Source organism: Hakea prostrata, chromosome 3 (genome assembly GCF_041222555.1).
Source record: "Hakea prostrata isolate BN-2017 chromosome 3, UWA_Hpros_2, whole genome shotgun sequence".
Lineage (NCBI taxonomy): Eukaryota > Viridiplantae > Streptophyta > Magnoliopsida > Proteales > Proteaceae > Hakea > Hakea prostrata.
Window position 1 is genome coordinate 62,755,761 of NC_142602.1, and position 18,594 is coordinate 62,774,354.

General features: G+C 39.7%; 1 long non-coding RNA gene and 1 pseudogene across 1 annotated transcript; both read right to left on the reverse strand.

The window, feature by feature from the left end:
• Positions 1 to 7,597: 7,597 nt before the first annotated feature.
• Positions 7,598 to 9,889, reverse strand: LOC149022715 (uncharacterized). The gene is made up of 3 exons (XR_016172037.1): positions 9,584 to 9,889; positions 8,550 to 9,481; positions 7,598 to 8,440 (listed from the first exon to the last, which is right to left on the reverse strand). It is a non-coding gene; the product is annotated as an uncharacterized LOC149022715 (long non-coding RNA).
• A 3,669-nt stretch (positions 9,890 to 13,558) lies between these two features.
• On the reverse strand, positions 13,559 to 14,789 carry LOC149022716 (uncharacterized; annotated as a pseudogene).
• Between the last annotated feature and the right edge of the window lie 3,805 nt (positions 14,790 to 18,594).

Sequence of the window (18,594 nt, forward strand, 5' to 3'; positions counted from 1 at the left end):
ACGGAGCTTTAGATACCGGAGCGGCACCAGGGACGAGATCAATAGAAAACTCGACATCCCTGTCTGGAGGCACTCCCGATAGATCATCAGGGAAGACATCAACAAAGTCGCAGACAACCCTGACTTCATCGACTCTTTTCTCCACTTTACCCTTGCCTTCAATTGAAGCATCATCCACTAGGGCATAGACTTGCATCAGTGCAGACAGCACCTTCTTACAAACCCTTCTCTTTTCACCATGAAATTCTAAGACCGGACTTCCACAAATATGGAACTGAATCTTCTTTGAGGAACAAAGAAACACATCTTTGTGGGCTGTTAACCAATCAATCCCCAAAATAACATCGAAGTCCTTCATATCAAGAATTACAAAATTGGCTTCCAAGTTCTTCTCACCAATCAACACAGGACATTTAGATAACCCCTTATCTAGTTTCACAACAGGACCGGTAGGTGTACTAATCAATAAACAACTAGACAACTTCTCGGGGATTAGGTTAGTCTTCTTGATGAATGCGAGATGACATGAACGAATGAGATGCACCCGTATCAAATAAGACAAATGCGAAATAGAAGCAACTAACAATGTACCCGTAATCACTTCATGGCTTGGATCCTCGCCAAAGACTGGAAATACCGAAAACTCTACCGGAGGAGAGGAGCAGGAGCACTCTTCACCACCGGAGCAGGCTGTTGGGCAGGCCGCTTCGGACAGGCACGAGCGAAATGACCAGCTTGCTTGCAGTAGAAGCAAACAGGATTGCTGGGTCCAACAGGGGTGGCTGCAACAGAGGGCTTCTGAACAAAAGGCCTAGCACTTGCACTTGCTGGTGGTCGGTTTCCGCCATACCTTGTCTAAAACCGGGCCGGGCTGCTGAAAACCCGAGTTCTGACCTACACTCTTAGGCTGAAAGGTAGGAGTGGGGTAGGGTGTAGGTCTCACAAAACGCCGATCATTACGATCCACCAAACCAGGGTTCCTTGGCTGCCAGGGCTTTTGCACACGTGCACTTTCCTTCTCTGTTTCTTCCAATTTCTTCGAGTTCTGTACCACTTGAGCATAGCTCACTATAGGCTGGACTGTGAGGTAAGCTTTAATGGCAGGGCGCAGTCCTTTGAAGAACTTCTTCGCTTTGGCGAGGTCAACCTTCAGAGAATATGGAGCAAAGAAATGAAGCTCCTCGAACTTCGTTGGTACTCCAACACGACAGAGATCCTTGTGTAAGAACCATGAACTCAGCTTCCTTCGCATCTTTCACCGCCTCGGGAAGTAATTCATACAAAAAGCCTCTTTGAACAACTCCCAAGTTACAACTCCCGCATGCAAACCTTCCAAAACAGCCGAGTGGAGATCCACCATGCATCGGCTTCTTGTTGTAACTTTTGTTCAGCAAACAGAATCTTCTGAGCTTCCGAGCATTGCAGATGTCGGAAAGCTTTCTCCAACTCACGAAGCCACTTGTTAGGAAACAAGGGGTCCTTGGTAACTCCAGTGAAAGTGGGTACTTGCATCTTCGGAAAACTCTCCATCGGGTGAGTATGAGGAGTTCCAACTAAACCTCCCGCATTCGGGATCTGCGGCATTAGGATTCACATTAGCACCAGCTCGAGTCTCATTATGCGAGTCATGAAACCCACCAACATCCGGTTGAACCGAGCCGCTTGTCTGCTGCATCATATTGCCCATAATATTGGCAATATCTCGGAAACTTCCAACATTCGGGGCACCGGGTATCTCATGGGTACCCTGATCGACATTAGGTATCTCACCACCTCCATGAGGTATTTCACCACCTCCTTGAGGTATTTCACTACCTCCTTGACCACTGGATTCACCACGCTCACTTCTCAGAGTAACCATTCTGCAAAACTGAGAACATCAAAATACCGAATTTCGAAGTTTCAACATAAACCACAAGTCCAAATGATTTGAAAACTTAAATCATGCTCAAATATATCCATATAGTCATCAAACAATAATCCATAAGGCAAAAATCACATTTTTCAAAAATTCAACAGCAAAAGAGGTCTCTGTGACCATTGGTCGAGTGAATGGTCGACTGACCCAGTCGACCATTCACTCGACCAATGCAGACAAAATGCGAAAATTCGCATTATAAGCCTCATTTCCACATTCCAACTTCATTTTATCTTCTTTCAAAGGTGAGAGAGCTCTAGGGAAAGTCTCCAAAGGTCCTCACAAGTGTTCTTGAGGTTCATATAAATTTCACCCAAAAGGTTTCCCTCTCATGGGGAATTGCCAAAGGTTCTCCAGATGACCACACAAGGTTAGGGTTGCGAGGGTTAGGGTTTCCAGGATTTAACTGGCAAGGGTTGAGATCATGATGATGATCATGGATCTCAAGGAACATGATGAGATCATGGAATAGATGGTTGCAAGAATGCAGCATCATCTTCCTGATCTCAATCAAGAACAGATTTAAGAAAAGAAAATCAGAGATAGAGAGGAAAGAGATCATACACATACCTTTGATGCAAGAGGATGAAGATTGCTTGAGTTCTTGCAAGATATCAACCAAGGATGCAAGGGAATCGATTAGAATAGGGTTCTAACTCGTTCCAGAGGCTTAGGAGGCAGATGAGGCGGAGTATTCCCAAGATTAGACTTAAATAGAGTAGCCATGATTTAAATTTCAAAAACAGAATCAATTAGTCGATTGATTGGTCGACTGGTCCAGTCGACCAATGAGTCGACCAATCAGAACAACAACTTCAAAACAGGGAATTGAAGGCTCAGATCAAGTCCAAACATCAAGGGGTTTTGCACACACCTAAAGTGACAATTAATGAGATAGAAACTTGTGTGAATTGCATCTGACCAATATGTCTTAGGCATATTACCAGCAAAAATAAGAGCACGAGTCACCATGAGAAAATGATGATTCTTACGTCCAGCTCCATCGTGTTGGGGAGTGACAACACAAGATGTAGGGGTTTGCTTCAGCCCTGCGCATTAAATGCGCAGCACTGAGCTGCAAACGGACCAGATGCAGCCACGAAGTCTAATTGCATAATAACCGTTGATTTTTGACATGTGAGGTTTTAATTGTTTTAAGTGAAATAACCGGTAGACTGAACCGGTTTTAAAGGACCGAACCAGTTTTAAAGGACCGAACCGAGGCAACTGAAAATTTTAAAACGAGTAAAACCCCCGCTTCTTCTTCATTCTCTAAACTGCGTTTGAACGAGAGAAAGAGAGAGAGCTCCGAAAAGTTCTCTCGACGACGAGAGATTCCGACGACAATCGGAGTTCTTGCTTCAGAAGACGACAAGGGTTCTTGCTTCAGACGATGACGAAGGTTCTTGTTTCCAGCTGAAACCTGAAATCGTGCGAACTGCGAAGGAGGAGAGAAAGAGAGAGGTTAGGGACAAATAACCGAATGAGAGAGAGCTGCCTGCAACGGTAAGGACGAAAACAGAGGTCTTTATCTCATCAAAGTTTGAGGGTTTTGATCTCCTACTGAGTTGTTTAACCATTTGGTTCCATATTTTTTCTTTTTTTTTAGGGAAAGAAGAAGAAGAAGAAGAAAGCTTGGGGCTTCCCGCATTTTGCTTCCTTGTCATAAAAACAGCTGCTGCTCTGATCTTAAATCCTTCAGACTCGTCTCTATTCTGTTCTTAGTTTTTCGGATAAAACCGTGCTGATCCATTGCTTTGAAACTGCAGGTATTCTTGGATTCCTTAATTTCCTTGTGATGCCACTGTTGTTTCGTTTGGTTGGTACAAAACCCAGGTCTGTTTTGATTATTGATTCCTCTCCATGGTCTACATTTTAATGATAATAATAATAATAATAATAATGTCAAATCCGGTGTCTTCATATTCTACCGATAGATTATTTTTATCCTTTCAACTTGGAAACATACCATGGTAGCTGTAACGATGTTTTCGTATGCATTTGTTAGGGCTTGTTGCACAGCTATGTGGCTTCATGCTGGGATGTATAAGTATTTGAATTTATTTCTTATACCATGAATCAATCAATTGCCACAAGAGTGTCCCTTTTCTTTCGTTTTGCTTTGATTTGTGTACACACAAATGGCTTTTCTTCCCCCCCGAAATAGTTAGTCTCTGATCTGGAATGGCAATATTATTGATAAATTTGGAATTGGTTGATTTACAATCAATATTATTAAATACTTTTTTCCTCTAAAATGGCTGATAATCCGAGAAATAATGAATTAACTCATATCAGTCCTGCTGGGACAATGTATATATGTTCTGTTCTGATGCTTTGCTGGCTTAAGGATTGTCTTTCCCCCACCCTATAGTGCTGGATTTGTTTTGATGGTTCTAAAATCCCTCGTCCTTTCAAATTGATTTGTGAAGGGTTCTTTTTCTTTTTCTTTTTTCTTTTCTTATGGGGGGGGGGGTGTTGTGTTCCAGTAGGCCTTCATCCTTCTTCGTGCTTTCTTGAGCTGTGTGGATTGAATTCCTGCAGATAGGAGTTTGGTCATTTCCTTCCATGATGGTAATGCTGGGCCTGTACGCTTTGTCATCTAAATTATTTTTTGAGGAATTGCATTATTTGTTTACTTAATGGGTATTGGGGAGGGATGTTTGCCTCTTCCTGTTGGTGTTTACCATAGTTGGGTCACTTAAGATGAGAAGAGAATCTGTGTCTCTTCTAGTGTAGTCACCACCATGAGTCTCATAATTAGCTTTCATCCTCTTTGAATGTGGCCTAAAACATCCCTACTTAATTCCTTGTAAAGGTTGTAATTGCTGAATGTTGGTCTCAGTGTTGGTCGACTGACATCTGCCACTTTCAATATGGTTTACAGAATCTGGCACTATCTGAACAGAGAATGCTTACCTTGATTTTATTTTCCAGTGAATTTTCTGAAGCTATTGATTTTTTTTATGTGCAAGGTATATGAAAAACAATAGAGATGGCAGCAAAGAGTCAAGTATGAGATGATTGCTCGGATGATCTACTGGGTTTCACTAATCATTAGATGAACTTGTTCTACAATTATTCTTCCCTTTGTTATGTATTAGTCCGTGTTAACCGTTATGCACTAAGCACACATAATTGAGTCGCTTGACAAATGGTGGAATTGCAATTCAGAGATTTTTCTGTATGCCTGGATAGTAGGCCTGGGGGTAACTCTGTATTTGGAACAGTTCTCGTAACTCCTTGCATCAATGATAATTACCCTCCTAAGTTGGTTTCATTAATTTTTTGTACAGTTGTATTATCATAATTCTCTCAGCCCCCTCGCTGTCCCACACCCCACTTCTCTGATTATGGTTAGAAGCAGAGGCATGTATATGTAAGGATTTGAACCATTGAGCATTTAGAGAAACTAAGAGATTATCCATATCTAGATTATCAAGATTAGATTTCCATCTAGTAAGACTGGTATATCATATATATCTATATTATCAAGATTAGGTTTTGATTATAGCAAATGATGCTTGCAATGCAGGAAACGATACTATTTTTCGAACCAACAATTTGCTAAGAAGATATGTGATTCATCCATGGCAAAGGAGGGGAATTTTTGAAGAAAAAATGAAAAGCACAAATTTAATTTGTTTCACCATTTAAATGATGCGCTTATGTAAACCCTTTAGAATTTGAAACAGTATGGTGCACTCAAATCCGATGGCATATTTTTAAACCAACGCATAACAGAGGAGCGAAATTTTTTTCCCAAATTGAAACAGCATGGTGCCATTTCACTGTCCTGCAAGACGGTACCATGCCTTTTAAAATTTTAAAGGTAGGTACAGTTCATTTAATGAAAGGCCATGGTTACATCTCACAGTTGCACAGAACGGCACCATTGCGTTTGCAGGACCGTGAAACAGCACCACGCCGTTTCAAATTTTAAACCGCAAGTCGTTTGATAGCTTTCTCCATGGAGCCAGCACAAGTAGAACACGTCATTCCAACAACATAAAAGAGAACCTTAGCTTCAGAGCCTTCGATGCTTTCCTAAACAGCAAAACCCTTGGGATACTTTGGCATCGAAGGTAATGTGCTCGAGACAAATCTCTATTTTAAAAGGGCATGGTGTCGTTTCCAGCACCTACTTTAGAGCCTTCAATGCTTTCTTGAATAGCGAAACCCTTGGGATACTTTGGCATCGAAGGTAATGTGCTCGAGGAGACAAATCTCTATTTTAAAAGGACATGGTGCCGTTTCATACCCCTGGGAAATGGCACCATGTTGTTTTGTCACTATGATCATGCCGTTTCAAACACCTGCAAAAACGGCGTGGTGCTGTTTCCCAGGGGCATGAAATGGCACCATTCTTTTTAAAGAATTAGGCATGAAACCTTTAAATTTTAAAAGGGCATGGTGCCGTTTCCAACACCTGCAAAACGGCACCATGCCTTTTCATCACAGTGACGAAATGGCACCATGCCGTTTTGCAGGGTGTGAAACGGCACCATGCCCTTTTAAAAATTATGCATGGAACCCTTTAAATTTTAAAAGGGCATGTTGCCGTTTCCAACACCTGCAAAACGGCACCATGCCTTTTCATCACAGTGACAAAACGGCGTGGTGCCGTTTCGTAGGGGTGTGAAACGGCACCATGCCCTTTTAAAAATTAGGCATGGAACCCTTTAAATTTTAAAAGGGCATGGTGCCGTTTCCAACACCTGCAAAACGGCACCATGCCTTTTCATCACAGTGACGAAACGGCACCATGCCCTTTTAAAAATTAGGCATGGAACCCTTTAAATTTTAAAAGGGCATGGTGCCGTTTCCAACACCTGCAAAATGGCACCATGCCTTTTCATCACAGTGACGAAACGGCATGGTGCCGTTTCGCAGGGGTTTGAAACGGCACCATGCCCTTTTAAAAACTAGGCATGGAAACTCTTTAAAATTTAAAAGGGAATGGTGCCGTTTCCAACACCTGCAAAACGGCACCATGCCTTTTCATCACATTGACGAAACGGCATGGTGCCGTTTCATAGGGGTGTGAAACGGTACCATGCCATTTTTAAAAATTAAGTATGAAACCCTTTAAATTTTTATAAGGGCATGGCGCCATTTCCAACACCTACAAAACGGCACCATGCCTTTTCATAACTGTGATCACAGTGACGAAATTCATAACTGTGATCACAGTGACGAAATGGCGTGGTGCCGTTTGGCAGAGGTGTGAAACGGCGCTATGCTGTTTCAAAAAACCCTTTATAATTTAAAATGTGAAGGCAAATTAAATTTGTTCTTTTCAATTTTTCTTCAAAAATTTTGCCCTCCGTTACCATGGATGAATCACATATCTTCTTAGCAAATTGTTGGTTCGAAAAATAGTAGGTCATTGAAAAAACCATTTTGTTTCACAGTCCTCGGAAATGGCACCATGAGCACCATGTCTTTTTGCTGGATTGTGAAATGGCACCATGCTATTTTAATTTGAAAATTATTTTCATTCCTCTACTATGTGTTGGTTAAAAAAATGGCATCGAATTCATGTGCGCCAAGGTACTTGCTTCCAATTCATGTAAATTGAAAGTGTATTTCAAGCGCAGCTAAACCATTTACTAAGTGCATAAACCACATAAACTAAGTGCATAAAGACCCTGCTTGAATTTGGCAAATAATCTCTTTATCAAATACGATATGAATTTTTAATTTACTTGTAGGAAAATGATCTAATCTCATGTATTATGTACAAATATATTACAAAAGGGATGGAGGGATAGTTGAAATTTATTTTAGGGGAAAATTACAAATGAATGGACTGAGACAACAACAAATCCTCCAAATTTATAATTCCTGAGCTACTTGTAACAATTACAAAGAATATATATTTACAGGTTCAAAGTAACAGTATAAGTAATTAGATCTTGTGATGAAGCTTGTCTCTTAGGAGTCTTGCTTTATAGCTTCTACTGTAGTTCAGACTGAACTCTATCGCACCATATGGGAGTACTCAGGATCTTCATATTGCCCTTCTTTTCTTATCCATTGAAGAATCTCATCATATAGGGGAAAGAATTGTCTCCGAACAGCACAGAATGTGAAATAAGGAAAGAGACTAGAGATGGCTACAAAAAGTGAGAAGCCAATAGGTGGGAGCAGTAGCACAGGCTTCAAAGAAGACTTTATAAGCAGTGGTGGATGTACCAGGTGAAATGTTTCCATAAACCAAAAGGAAAAGATACCAGACAAGGATTGAACCCCCGATGAGAACACCTTGGTTACGGTTAAGGTAACTTACAGAAATAACCATCTGGCAATTCACAACCCAGATTAGACAAGTGAACATGGTTGCCCCATGATCTCTAGCCCAACAACCTCACCTCCCACACGGAAGGCCTGGAGTTCCAAAGCTTTTTTGTAGAAGAAGAAGATGATTTCAGCACTTGAAAATGCATTCTAAATCCAACCCAATATTTGAAGCCAGCTGAAGAGGACATTCTGCACACCTTCTTGGTACAATAGAGTGAACTGCACATCATATTAAAGGGAGGTCAGTTTTAGGGTTGAGTGCAACTAACTAAATTGACCATAAGTGAATTTGAAATAACAAATCAATATTCAAATCTAGGAACTTTACCCAACATTAGTTGCAGTCTCCATCTTATCTACAGTCAAAGACCCGTATTTTAATTCCAGCCTGAGCAAGCTTGTCAATGCACTCAGGAGCCTTTACAGGAGAGACAAGTGATAAAATCTCGATCAAATCTCTAAACAAAATTCTTCTTGTGTGGCTTTTCACAGATAAGAATTCGTTTTCCCATAAATTTATAGAATTTTTTTTTTTGGAGATCATTAACCAACTCACCCAATGTGTAATTTGTCCTCAACAGCAGTTAGCACCAAGAAGAATTAAATCCTTCTCGATCTTCTCTGCCACTTGATCAATCCTTGCATCCCTATCTGCAGTGACCAAATTCCTGGCCTTTGTGAACTCCTCTTTGAACTCTTATTCTTCTTCACTGAGCTCGCAAAAAGCAAGCACCAATGTTCTGAATCCTGCATCAGCATACTCGTATTCATATGCTCCTGAGTTTGCTCTTGAAACTCCCTAGAATACTCTGCACCAGCCTTTACATTATCTTCACTAATATTTTCTGATAGAATACATAAATCCTTAAATACTGCACCATTTTCTGGTTCTCCGGGAACTTTTTGCAAGTTTGCATTCATCTAGAGCAGGTAAACATACATCAGCACAAAGTGCACATATACAAGCTAATTTCCCAAAACGCCAAAGCGTCCAACAATACCAAGCCAAATGTTAGGTGTAAAGACAATGAGATCGAAGGTAAATTACATCCCCGATGAATTACAAAAGTTGACCAAATTATAAAACCAAACTAATTTAGCTTCAACAAGGATATGCAAAAATAATAGGATTATTATACAAAACAGAAATTCTGAAATTTGAGGTAAAATTAAGGGATGAGACAACTTGTTCGATGGGAGGCTTATCAAGAAGCGAAATGCAGGAAGCCCTAAGCTTTCATCTTCTTCTTCTATTTTCCCCTTAAAAACAGAAAAAATATGGAACCAAATTGTTAAAACAACTCAGTGGGAGATCAAAATCGATGAGATAAAACCTTCGTTAACCTCTGTGTTCATCCTTACCGTTACAAGAAATTCTTCTCTTCTATTTCACGCAGCTCTCTCTTTAATTTGCAGATTTGAGAATGAAATCACTGCAGCTCTCTCTCGTTCGGGTATTTGAGAATGAAGAAGCAGATTTGAGAAATGAACCCTAATGAAGGTATTTCTCTCGTTCGCAAGCTGGAATGAAGACGAAGACCCTAAGTGCAGGCTCTCTCTCTCTCTTTCTCTCGTTGGCAAGCTGGAATGAAGAAGAAGAAACGAACCCTCAGTGCAGTGTGCAGGCGCTCTCTCTCTTTCTCTCGTTCGCAAGCTGGAATGAAGAAGATGAACGAAGAAAAGCCCTATTTTTCCCTCGATTTTGCTCCCATTTTGAAAGGCCTCGGTTCGGTTCGTAAGTCAGTCCAAAAATGGTTTGTTTTTCCTTCGTTGAACCGTTCGGTTCAACTATTATTTCACTTAAAACAACCAAAAGATCACATGGGTTTAATCAAGGGTCAGCATTCTTTTGGAGGACGTGGCTTCATCCGAGCTGTTGGCAGCTCAGTGCTGCGCATTAAATGCGCGGCACTGAAGCAAACCCCCAAGATGTATGATGGAGGATGCCCAAGCTATGAAGAAATGACTGAAATGGGTGATTGGTGTATTCGGTGCCATTGACAGTAAGCAATATTTTGATACATGTATTGAACTGATTTTGCACCATAAAACAGAAATCACGAAACACATCGAACCTCATTTTTAGATTTCAATAAATAAAGCCAAGTTGATCGAGACTTGGCATCAGTAAAGGTTATAAAGTACTTGTACCCATATCGAGAGTCAACTAGTGCACTTCCCCACACATTTGAATGAACAAATCAAACAAATTATTAGAAATACAGGAGCTAATAGAAAAGTGAAGTCTATATTGCTTGGCAAAGTGACAAGGTTCACAAATTTTTGAATCATACAATAAAAAAGCATCAATGGTATGATGTACACAGTTGGATGGATGACCCATTCGTAAATGCCACAAGTGAGAGAGCTTAGTGGAATTCTTCTTTGCAACCAAAGCTTCAGGAGAAGTTTCTAAAATATATAATCCGTTGTGAAGCTTTTCTTCACCAATCATCTCTTGGTGATGCAGTCTTGAAAAAACACCTTTCGAGGAGAAAAAATGACTTTGCAATTATATTCTTGAATGTATTTGCTAACAGATAATAAATTAGTGGATAAATCAGAAACAAATAATGCTTTAGATGTGTTTGAAAAGATATAAAATTGACCACTTCCTTTAGTAGGCACTTGAACCCCATTGACCACAGTTATTGGGAAATGAAATCTTGAATCAAATGAAGATAGCAAATGAGAGCATAGAGAAGGCATGAAGATTATGTTTTTGCCAAGTTGCCAGATTCGGTTGGAGGTGTGGCAATAGAGGTAGAACTATGATTCTAAATTAAATGTTGAACCTGTTGTGCTAAGTTTCAAGAGCTAACTTGAAATCTTGGGAATTTATTTGAGCAACCACCTTGGTTTCCTATGGCTTACATTTGCTTGGATGGAGATGATGGTGTAAGACCCAACATTTTTCCTTGGAATGACTATCGCGAGAGCAATGATCACAGTGAAAAGGAGGGCGAGACCATGCACCTTTCTCCTTTCCTTTCCCACCACGACTACCATTATCACCTTGTTGTATAGAAGAGTTGGTAATCATGTAGGCAAAATTTTCAAAAATATTATTACTTGCAGAATCAATTTTCATTAGTTGGCAATGAGTTTCCTCTCGTTGAATAGTAGCACATATAGTAGCAAATGAAGATAAAGTTGCATTCATCAGAACTTATCCTTTGCTATCCTCAAACTCAAGTTTTATACTTGCCAATAGCTGGAATATTTTATCTTGTTCTTCCCTTTTGATGTAGTCAATCACAGATTGGGTTGTAGGCCTATATTGTTGTAGTTCATCCCACCTCTTTTTGAGGTTTTCAAGATGTTCAGTGAAGGATTGGTTATGTCCTTGTTTAGACTGAACAATTTCTCGTTGCAGTTCAAAGATGTGAGATGCATTATCTACTTGACCATACATCTCGCTCAATGCATTCCACAGGTCCAAAGCAAATTTAGAATATGCAAAAATTCCGTCCACATGGGGTTCCATGGAATTTAATATCCATGTCATAACAAACTAATCATTGGCTTGCCACTCATCAAATTTAGATCAGTAGGCTCTGGAGGTTTTGGTTGACCAATGATGTGGTTAAATTCTGATCGACCTCCAAGAGCAACAGTCACAACATGAGACCATGACAAATAATTTCTTTCATTTAGCAAAAGAGAAGCGAGACTTTGATTATTCATTTCATGTGACATAGATTTAGCCTTATTGATGGGCTGATCAGAGGATTCTTCTTGATCAGTTTTAGCTATACTAATAAGTCATTAAGACAAATGATAAAGTGAAGAATTTAGCTCGATCAATGCAACAAAACAACGGAGATTAAAGCAACAAAAATAGCTACATAAACTTGAATAGAAGAAGAGGATCTTTGGCTGAATGAGACCTACAAACACCACAAATCTCCATAACCTAGAGCTCTATTGCCATGTAGAAAATTGACAAAACACAAAATGTAGAAAATTAACAAAACACAAAGGAATTTACGAGGTTCAGTCTTCCGTAGAAGCCTATTCCTTGATTAACCGACCAAAATTTTCTTATTCTAAGAGAGGATATATTGCATTGAATTTATAGTAGAGCATACAACCATGTTGTTGTACTTAGATAGCAATTAGAAAGGAATACAATAAATCATAACATTCCACAATATTGCTTGTGTCATGTTCACAAAAGAATGGGAGTTCTCCACTTTCACTCTGATTTCAGCATGTAGTACTCCAAATCTCCGACAAGCCATGATGCTCTGCCTCAAGGGTCTTCTTCGACCAATGGTGAACCTGTATCTTAAGTACTGAGCCCTTTTACAAATTGGGTTCCCTGTATAAGTATCCCCAGTCACAGTTCACCAATCTTAGTTGCAAGTTGGAATCCGAACTCCATGTTGAAAAGATCATTTAGAATGTCACAGAATTGGAAACAGAAGTCTAAATGGGTAAAGCTCCACTGTTGGTCATCTCTCCATAGCTCCAACAGCAATGAGGTTTCCATATAATGACCAACGTGACTCCTCTATCACATTGAACATGTGTCCTGTGGATGTTTGAATTGAAACATGTATTTATCTCGTTGCATTGGCACAATTTCTATTGCTTTCACTGTGTTCCAGACTGTAGGGAGGCTCTCAAAAATTGTTTGTTTACGATATGGTTTGCCTGCTAGCACCAATCCAACCAATGTATTAGCTCTGTTAATGCCTGCTTGATTCTCTACCTCATCATCAACATCAAATCCCTCGTCGTCTGAGAGTACTACATCAAAGTTACTTGAGTAGCCCATTCATCTCCCCTGTGGTTGATACTTACTGGATTTAACATTCACTGAAACTGAAGAAGCTTTAACATGATTTGTACTGCAAAAAAAATGGCTTAAGTGCATTTTTGGTATTACTTATGTTTCTTATTACGCGCATTTCTCTATTCTGGTGGACAGAAGAACATAATCTAATACCAGAAACAAATGTCAATCTGATCCAGTAGTTGCTATATGAATCTTGGTAACAAGCTTAGATTTACTGGTATTTCACTTTTGTAGAATGAGGTTCCAAAGTTTGTGGAGCTCAGTCTTAAGCCTCTTCATGGTTTTGAGAACTGGACTAATGTTCAAAATACACATCAGTTAGCTTTTGTTGTGAACACATTCATTCACTATGACACTCTGCAAATAGCTATCTGATTTAGCGAACAACATAAAAACAAATTTCAGATATTGGCCTCGGCAAACTCCAACACGCGACAAAAGTGGCGTGCACTGAGAACTCCTAGGCTGAACTCAAACCATAGTAGAAACCCAAGGTGACAGGAAGGTCTATGGAATTTGGCATTCTGTTCAACCTATGCAAGAAGCCAGAAATTTCTGTATTTTTTGCTGTTAAGAAGATAGCCTGCGTTTTGTCCCTTCTTCTGAACTCCAATGCATGTGCACTTACTGTTCTCGATCAAATGCTCAGCTGTATCTAGCACTCTTGTCCCTCTTGCATTCCCCCCATTCAGCCTACGTCTGTACTTCATATAAGAGTCAGATAAGAACAACTTTGGTTAGAAGGAAAAAAAAAAACACTTTTGAAATTAACACTTATCTATGATATAAATTGAGATATGAAAACAACAAATGCCTTCTTGTGTTGTCGTGTTCATACAGATCATAGGCATCTCTGATTCTCTTCCAGAGCTGTAACACCCTTACAATAGGGTTTGCCTTTCTGGTTTTGCTGTGCATTTAGGCTATTGTTCTCTCTAGTTTTTTCTTACCCTTTGTGATAAACACAGATTATTTGAAATCAAGGGAGGTCTATTTTCTATAGAACAAAGATGAATAGGGGGAGGCGCACAGGAAATCACTGGCATCAAGAAGCTTAGAACCACACATCTTAACTATTAATGGCTCAATTCCAGATCAGCTCCGTCACGGGAGAACAATGTGTTCATTGATGCTTTTGAACCGCACAGTAGAGGGAGGAGTCCACTAAGAATTCTACCTTTGATTTTATTTATTTATTTTATAGGTAAGCCCACCACTATAGCGTGGTGGAGAAGCAAGAGCACGTTGTTTTTCGCCATTGACCGGGAGGTGATCCATACTCAGGAAAACTCACCCTATAGCATTGGAAAGACTACGACGTTGGCCTATAACAAGGACCTCAATTGAAAGCATTCTACATTTAGAGAGAATGGTAGAGGCCTTGTCCTTTCCATCCGTTTCCACCTTTTCTATGTGCACCACCACCTTAGGCTGAGTAACTTCACATGCACTCTTCATTACATCTAGAAAATCAGAATTATCTCCACCACCACCACCTAATCCTTCCAGTGAAGAAGAAGGAGAAGAAGGAGAAGAAGAAGAAGGAGACAAAGAATTGGAAGTAGGAAAACCCTAAGAGGAAGGTTTTCTAAGAAAGGTAGAGAATGAGTTGTGCCATGAAATGGGTTGGTCTACATGTAAGAGAAAGAGCTCATCGTTCTCTACTACTGCATGAGAAAGAGCCCATTGGAGTGCTCCAGCCGACTCCCTTGTTGGGTCAGCAATCACCATCACCTTCTTTGGTGCACCGGTTGACACATCCATCACAAAAGAAAGGTGATCTGAGCCACACCCAGACCCACATCGACACTACCAGCAGCACCACCTCTGCCACCAGAAACATCAACCCCCGCAGCCAAGGGGGGTTGGTTTCTTGGGATTGTGACAGAGGGGGAAATTTTTTTGCACCGAAACATATAAATTTAAGGCAGTTAGTTTCTCCAGTTTCTGATGATCATAAGAATGGAAGATGGCAACAAACAATGAAACAACAAGACAGCTCCCATCTCATCTTGAGATCAAGACTTCCCCCAACTACATGCTAAATGTAGGCACCTGTTTGCGTTTTAGAGTAGATCCCTTAGGACCCGTTCAAGACCCAATTCCAGCAAGAGAAATAGGAAAGAGGATTCTCCAGAGGATGTTTGGTTCGAAAAAGAGGAATCATCTCCAACTACCTTTTTTGTATTCCCCTAGATTCAAATCCTCTACATCCAGGCAAGGTGTCTCTCAAGGCATCCAGCCACTAAATGCCCTGCCCGTGATACCTGCATTCGAGCAAAGTGTCCGTCCAAGTGTCCAGAGTTGGATGCCCTACCTGTGGTACCAGAGTTGGTTCCTGGATATCACGGGCCAGGCATTCAACGACTTGAATGTTATGCGTGATTTGCATTCATATAGGTAATCAAATTGTCTCTCACACTTTTGTCTCACAATAGGAATGGATCCTCAACTTCCAGAAATTTAAGTAGGTTGTATCATGTGCACAAGATTATCGCATTTAAAGAGGCCTAAGGAAGGCTAATACATGTAAATTTCCCCTGCTTCCAGAGGGAATGTTTTCAGCAATGTAAAGGAATGAAATTTATTCAGGACCTCACTACTTTTTCCTGTAACTTTTCCTTCAAGAGTATACAAGACTCATACGTGAACATACAAAACAGAAAATTCAGAAACCATAAGACACAACAGGAAACCATGGCCTGTGGAGAAAGGGAGGAAAAAGATTGTCTACTTTCAGGTGAAATAACCCACATCGGATATGGACCTTCTTTGTAAGTTATCACCAATGTCTAGTTGGAGGAGTAATATTAAAAACTGCTCTAAGTATGATTAGATAATTTGATCACATATCCAGGCCAAACCAACAGATTTCTACCTATTCAAGCAACCACCCAAGCCTAAAAGAAGGGGGAAATTATTTCTACCTTTAATGTTAGAACAATTACATGAGAATTAACCAGAACAATATGTGGCCGATTAATATGTGGCCGATTAAGTTCTACAACTACAGCAGTTGAAATGTAGATTAATTTTCAAACACATTACTCTGGGATCATAGGATCACCAAAGTTTAAGGGTACGCATCAAGCACAGGCTACCAAAACCATGTCTGACCAGCTGGATTTAAATAAAAATTCATTGAATCAATAAATGAAGGTTATAATTAGACATGAAAATAGATAATTTGAAACTGATCTGATACAAAAGACTCGCAAGAGATGCTAAGAGCACTTGGGTAATAATCATTACTGTTGTTCATTTCCTTGCAGCATATGGTAGCAGTTCCAATTCCAATGAACTCTTTCTCTTCATATCCCTAATGCTTTCTTGAAACAGGCGCGACAACAGTAGCTGACCCACAAATCCAGCTTTTACTGACTCCTACAAACTGGAAGATAGTTTGCAGCCACCAAATTTTGACCTAAAAGTTTGATATGACTAAAGCCAATGTCCCAGAACCTTGGGGAAAATGGTTGGCAAGATATAGGTCAGGCATTGATCCCACACTGAAATCAGCTTGTGCTGTTTAGTTTCTCTGATAGGATCTTGTTTAGAAGCTGTGGATTGGCTTTACCTTTTGATTCCTTCATCACCTGAATGTAATTTGTTTGAATCAAAATCCAAAACGAATACGAAACAGTTATAACCAAACTGAATCTGGGTATTATCTGCATATTTAACACCTTATTTTACAGCAGGAAGGGGGAAGAGACTTGTACCTGACCAGCAAAATATCCTTGTAGCTTGGTTTTCCCTCCACGATATTGTTGAAGCTGCTTTGGATTGTCTGCAAGCACTTTATCCACCATTTTTTCGATCTCCGAAGGATCCGATATCTGTTACTTCCATATCCCCATAAAAAAAAATCAATGGAAGAAAATATACCTTAAACCATCACAACGGCACATTTGAAAACCCAAGTAACAAAGAAAAAATGAGAAGAAAAAGAAGCAAGGAAGAGAAAATGACCTTGAAGACTTAATAAGTAGTAAAACCAGGGAGATTGGAAGAGAAAATGGAACAGGTAACTTGACCAATAACCAAACTGAGCAGCATCAAATTTCAACTTTCATATTCTGCATCTTCTCTGAAGTCTTACAAGCATGTAAATAAAACAAGGGAAATTTACAAGCAGTTCCCCTGAGTATGGTGTAATTTATTTTTATTTTCACTCATCAACTTCCACTATTTACATGTATCACCCTTGCTTTCCAAAGTAACTGGTACAAAGATCCAAGCTGTTAACTATCATCGTTAATTGCTAACTGATTGTGTTTTGATGTTTACCAAAATACCCTTAGATCCATCAATTAAGTTTTGATGGGCCTAAATTTGCATATCCACATTTCTTCTTCTTTCCATTTAATTTTTCGTTTTAAATTTATTTGACATTATGCTAAGTCTTATACCAAATCTAAAAATTTCTCAACCACTCAAGCCTCATAATCTCATAATCCTCGGTTAAAAATTTTCAATAGAAAACTACTGGAAACTGTAAATAAAGGCAATGGGTTATATTCCAAAGAAGATGCACTCCAAGACAGTTAATCCACTTCGTAATAGCAGTTTCTTCCTCAATGTATATCGAATTTATTAGACCATCTAGATTTTGTTGAATGTCACCATATCACAGCTCAGAATCTATTTGTCTGGTGGCTCAACAGCGGCCTTTCCTCAATAAGAGTATCAACAGACACCAAGTTTTTCCACAATGATTATCATAATTTGCAACTTCTTTATACCATATCCAACAGGTACAGGCTTGGATGCTCCCATTGTAATCCTTCAATATCAGCACTTCTAACTTCAAGCCTTTTCTTGTTAGCTTCATCATCCTAGAGTTTTATGCTCAATAGGCACAACCTGCGATTCTTCTTCCCCGCACAAAAGCACCTGTAACATTTGGTAGCTTACCTCTTTTAATGCAACCCATTTGAAGATATACCCTCTTCCACAAACTGTGCAAACCATAAACCCAAAATCTTCGAGCTTTTCAGTGGCCATTAAATTTGGTTCTCATCTAGTGTCTCCGTCAAATGGGTCATCCCTGGATCAGCTTTTTTAATTTATTTATTATTGTTAGTTGTTTAATATATGGTACTGTCCAGGTGGAAACTGAGAAATCAAAGTGGAAGTAGAGGAAAGGTTGGAAGCACCTATTAAAGGGCAAGATAATTGAAGAAAGCAAGAAGAAAATCAAGCATGGAGGAATTGCATTTAAGCTCTTGAGGGGCATTTTGGACAATAATTGAGCACCCTTAAATCAACTTATTTGGGTTTCAGGGCGAATTAATTCTGGAAAGCAGGGGAGGTACACATAAATAGAGAAACTTGTTGGGTGAAAATAAAATTGCACCTTATGTCAGGGCAGTTACCTGAAAACTTCCGTAGAATGGAGACTCCTCTAGAACTAAAATAGGACTATGACTAGGAAATTAGTAAATCAATGCTACTACAGTGTCTAGCCCAAACAACATAAACTAAAATAGAAAGTACAAGATTAAGATCAATAACGATAAATCCTTATCAACCCTCATTACACCTGAGCTGGTCTAGCCTCAATCTG